Below are 6,000 nucleotides of genomic sequence, written 5' to 3' on the forward strand. Positions count from 1 at the left end.
GAGACTGATGTGAATGAGTTCTCTGTCCAGCGCTGCGGAATTAGTGGCGCTATATAAATCGCTGATGATGACACTAGCCTGATGCACAAAGATGACAGCCACAACTTTGTGCCAGATGTTTATATATAAAAGATTCAAGTTGCACGTGTCTTAAAATACAAACAAACTCAAAATGCAGCCACAGTAATATAAGTGTACAAAGACATTTTTTCATGACAGTACACCAGAAAGCAATATTATGAGTCAGCCTGCTGTTTGTCCACACACACTGATTTCCTGTATGTGTGCATGGTGACTTCAGCAGTGTTAAGGTACATGGCTGCTCAATGTACAATGCTGGGAGTTGTACGCCTTAATAATATAACTTAAATTCACGTTGCCAGTTTTACAATGAAGGCAGTGGTAGGAATAGTGGCAGTATGACATACCACCATATACACCCCCACTTTGACCACTGATCCAATGGGCTAATTAGGTTGGCTGACCAGGCAGTACCTGAGTTTTAATTAAACTCCTGGGGCCTGATTCATTGAGGAAAGTTAAGCAAAAATTTTTTGCTCAAGTTTTCTGGAGAAAACCATGTTGCAATGCAAGGGGTGCAAATTAATTTATTATTTTTCACCTAAGGAAAATACTGTGTGTTTTTTTCATGCAACACACAAATACTTGATAGCTTATTTGTACATTGAAATTTAAAGTTGATCTAGGACATGCCCTACCCCAAATATAAATCTGCCATCACATTTTAAATTTACCTCCCCCTCCAATGCAACATGTTCTTGCCTTACTTACGTACTTACTTTTGCTTAACTTTCCTTAATGAATCGAGCCCATGATGTCCATAGCTGATTCCTTCCATATGTAATATGTGTATATATATATATATATATATATATATATATATATATATATATAGTATATACATGACCTCTGACCAAGAGCATACACTATAGCATATCAGTCTGTGTTTTACATGTTTTATAACTCTACTTGTATATGATGAAAATTGAAAACATATTTTCACTGCACTAACGATCCAATGATCTAATCATAATAATAAAGGTTAAATATATAAATAAATGGTAATAATAATAATAATAAAAAAAAGTATAGCATAACTTACCCAACAGCTGAACAAGTAGCAGCAGGGACAAGCTGTGTAGAGTCATTTTGGAACAAGAGCTCAGTGTGACTCCAGAAATCTACGAGTACAACAGATTGTTTTCCATTCTAAGAACTATTTGTGGGAGGGATTTCAACGTAAACCGTTGAAAGAAGAATGCAAAACATGTTTGTAAAGTGGAAAGACAAGTTTAAAGCCTACAGTCATAACCTAGTGTGATAAGTTTTGGGAAAAGTGAAGTCGGTTTAGTTTTTAGGGGAGAGGTGTGGTGTTATACCCCTTGCACAGGGCCGTAACTAGGGCTGTGCGATAGGGGCAACTGCCCAGGGCGCAATGCTGAAGGCGGGCGCAGCTAATGAATATTTTAGGTTCATTGGGTTAAAATTGTGGGCTAGGGGGCAGCATATTTGTTTCTTGACCAATGCTCTAATATTTTAAGTTAAGGCTCTGTCCCTGCATGCAAATTTATTTAAGAAAAACATATATGAAACACTGCACCAAGTAATTCATTAACCTTCCTTAAAAATGTTATATTATGTTATATATTTTCTAAAAAAAAAGCAAAAGGAAGGGTGCACCCATACACATAAGAAAATTGTTTTATTGTCAACACAGAGAGAAGAATGTGTTATTGCGGGGCACTCTAATGAATATACAATTATATTAAATTCATAATCTTTATTGAAATTTATTAAAATCCAAAAACTAATATATTAGGATTATTCCTTATTTCAGAAGAAAGAACTTGTAGCGAAATATTAAAAGGTGTATGATAATTAATGACCCAAAAACTGTTAAGAAAGACAGTAATATACTGTCTAACCATGACGTTGTTCTAAGTATATGTTTAAATATATCAAATACAATTTTATTATTCGTGTGATACTCAATTGTCACTTGATTCAATTTCCATTACACCACTTTATTTAATTTTCTCCTGAGTCGCCATTTATTTTCAAAGTCTCAATTTATATTGATATCATACGAAGATCTTAGTAAACAAGTGATATATATAAATGCACGGTTTTGCTTCCTTAATTTCGTAATTTAGGAACAAAACATGTCCCTGAAATTACTCTGTGTTTAATCATTTTCGTGTGACAAGGATATAAAAATCACCTACAAAGATATATAGAGACAAAATACTCTCATATTATAATTATATCCCCTAATGAGGTATATGGGGACAGGATAATCAGATGCATATCACTTGTTTTCATCCATCGGTTCAGTGGAAAGGACTCATGCTATTAAAGTGTATAGGGGAAAAGTGATCGCATCAAATACACATTGCCTAATCCCATTCATTCAGTAGGAGAGGGTCTTGCTCTCTAATTGGCGTAATTCGGCAACTCAGCAAACTATATCAATAGTCATGACCCTCATATCGGCGACTCAGAAGCGGAGATCTAGCTAGACCCTATCGTATTTTAGTATGTGGGTCATTTATTGTCTCCAATGTAAGTCTGGTAAATATTAACTCGATCAATTATTTATAGAAAGATCGGTGACATGCAGAGTATTGAACAGCAGAAGAGGCATCCACGGACGCGCTTTTCGCTAAAAGCTTTCACTAGGCAAACCGATGGTCAATCTAGATTGGCTCTTTATAGTGGTAGGCCCTCCCACAGAAGTGACATCATTCATGGTAACGTTGTTAGCAACGTCTTTATCGTCATACATGATTGATATTCCTATCAACCAATCAGAAATCTTACTTGATCTGTGTTTCTACTGTGATAGGTGCTACTTTACAATACTAATGGTGCCGATTATACCGTTCTTATCATAGGCAAATCGAGGGGGTTTCCAGGCACTAGGAAACCCCCTCGGTTTGCCTATGATAAGAAGGGGGGGTTCCTAGTGCCTGGAAACCCCCTTCCAAGTCTGGGGCACTGTATAATTGAGGTGGCTGGACCCTGCTCTCGCTTCACATGGCTCTGCTTGAGAAGGGAGAGCTGCATGCACCTAACAGTAGTGCCCGCAGCATTGCCTGTGTATATTATGGGGATAGGAAGAGTTGGATAGCAGCCAAGCACTGTCTAAAATTATAGCCACACCCCCATGCATGCTGGTCACACCCACTGGCGGCTTGGTGTGGAAACCCCCCCTCTACAAATCCAGTGTTTGTCCCTGCTTATCAATGACGGCTTTCATAAATCTTTTCAGTCAGACACTTGTATAAAAGAAAATCCCTTATCAAAAGGTTCATTACTTTACAGGTCAATAAACGGGTGGGTAAGTATGATCATATATTCATTGTCAAAGATTATATTTCTTTATACATGATGCATAATCTTATCCTCTAATAGATTGGTTAGAAATTAATAAATGAATTATATCTTTCACAATCTATTTTACAGTTATTCTATATGTGTCTATTACATTAAATGACTAATTATGTTGGATATCATAAGAATCTCTTATTCCTTAAAATAATTATGAGTACACCACCAATAACATACATTATTAAATAAAATTTGTCATTATTATGTAGGTACCATAATAATTATGTCATCATAATCAGCAAATTGATGATCTATATTAAGGTAAGAGGGTGTTACGGACTTACCTTATCCCCGCCGCTCCGTCCAGCCGCACTTCCGCATTCGGACCATGTGACCGCACCCGGAGGCGGTCACATGACCACAACCTAGAGGCGGGGATTTTGAATCCCCGTCTGTATAAAAACCTCACTCTGACACTCGCTGAGTGTCAGAGCAACACTTACCTGTTCCTGGCTCCTGCTCTTCGTGGATTGCAGTGTCTTCCTGTTCCTGTGTCTCCTGTGTGCTGATCTCTGCCTGTTTGACTTCCCTGGCTCTCTATTCCCTGTGTACCGACCCGGCTTGCTGACCATTCTCCTATTCTTGTGTCCCGTGTACCGAACCTGGCTTGTTGACTCCGAGTTGCCTTCTGATTCTGCCTGACTCCAGTCCTGTGTACCGAACCGGCTTGTTGACTCCGCTACCACCGCTTCACTCCGCTGTACTACATCTTGAGGCGAACCTGGGGACCGCGACCTGCGACTCCTGGCAGCGAAGATCGTTAGACTCCGCACCTCAGGTAAGCCAGCGCTAATCAAGATTAGTAATATAGTATCCAGAATCTGTTACAGTTTGCTCTGACCATGGATACCACAGCTAAAGATCTGTTGGAGCATTTAGTAGGAAGGATGGATAAACAAGAAGCTAACCAAGAGCAACTTTTAAAATTCCTCAATAGCCTATCCACTCGCTTGGATGTTGTCCAGAACACCCTAGTGGCTGGTGGATCACCTGGGCCGGCAGTGGCCCCTGTACCTCAGGCAGCAGCAGCAGCTTCTTCCTCGCAGCTACGGTTACCTAACCCACCTAAGTTCGATGGAGACCCTAAAAATTGCAGAGGATTTTTAAATCAATGCTCTATACAATTCGAGCTTCTACCTGGGAACTTCCCCTCCGGAAAAACGAAAGTGGCCTATGTGATTTCGTTACTGTCCGGTCAAGCCTTAGCATGGGCTTCCCCCTTATGGGAGAGGGACGACCCCATTCTACATGACTTCAACCTCTTCTTGTCCACCTTCAAGAAAATATTTGATGAGCCAGGAAGGGTGTCCAATGCCGCTTCCGGCTTACTACGACTCCGCCAGGGAAACCAGTCTGTGGGGCAGTATGCGGTCCACTTCAGAACCATGGCCTCTGAACTTCGCTGGAATGATGAGGCTCTAGTAGCTACATTCTGGCAGGGCCTTTCAGACCGAATCAAAGACGAGTTGGTATCCCAGGAACTCCCTACATCTTTGGACGACATTATCTCCCTCTGTGTCAAAGTTGATTTGCGTTTCAAGGAACGTAATTCCGAGAAGGAACAGTCGCGGCGTAGCATGATTCGCTTGGCCCCCAACTTCCAAACCCCTGTTCTTCCCCCTGAAGAGCCCATGCAACTTGGGAGGACCCGCCTATCAGCCGAAGAGAGGGAGAGGAGATTTCGGAACAAGTTGTGTTTATATTGTGGTGAGAGTGGCCATCTTCTGAGTTCTTGTCCCAAACGCTCGGGAAACGACAGGGCCTAACGAGTTCTGGAGCTGTGTCGTTGGGCCTCTTTTCTCAGTGTCAGTCAGTTCCCAATAGTAATGATTGCCTGTCTATTCCCATTCCCCTTCTGTTAGGACAAAAGACCTTCCCGCAGTCGGCTCTTCTAGATTCCGGGGCCGCAGGAAATTTCATTTCTGCCACAGTAGTTAAACAATTCGCTATTCCCACACAAGCCTTGGAACAACCCATCTCTCTGATGGCCATTGATGGGGGAAGAATCCCTGAGGGGTCCATCTTGGTACGCACTATTCCTCTTCTACTTCAGATAGGAGCACTTCATCGGGAGAAGATTTCTTTTCTAGTAATACAGAGATCTACCAACCCAGTCATCCTAGGACTTCCTTGGTTTCGTGCCCACTCTCCCACCTTGGACTGGAAATCTGGTCACATATTGTCCTGGGGACAGTCCTGCTTCTCTCGCTGCCTACAGAGAGTGGTTCCCCCGAATAGTCCCAGACGTACCCAAGAATTTCCTGTGACTCTCCTGCCTGAGCCATACCAAACCTTCTCTGATGTTTTCTGTCAACAAGAGGCCACTAGACTTCCTCCTCACAGAATCTGGGACTGTGGCATTGATCTGATACCTGGTAAACCCATTCCCAGGGGCCGTGTTTACCCCCTTTCCCTCCCGGAATCTAAGGCTATGGAGGAGTACATCCAAGAAAATCTAAGCAGGGGCTTCATCCGCAAGTCTGCCTCCCCAGCTGGGGCTGGCTTCTTCTTCGTAAAAAAGAAAGATGGGGGCCTCCGCCCTTGCATTGATTACAGAGGCCTGAATGCCATTACCGTTAAAAATCGGTA

Source organism: Mixophyes fleayi, chromosome 10, assembly GCF_038048845.1.
Source record: "Mixophyes fleayi isolate aMixFle1 chromosome 10, aMixFle1.hap1, whole genome shotgun sequence".
Classification (NCBI taxonomy): domain Eukaryota; kingdom Metazoa; phylum Chordata; class Amphibia; order Anura; family Limnodynastidae; genus Mixophyes; species Mixophyes fleayi.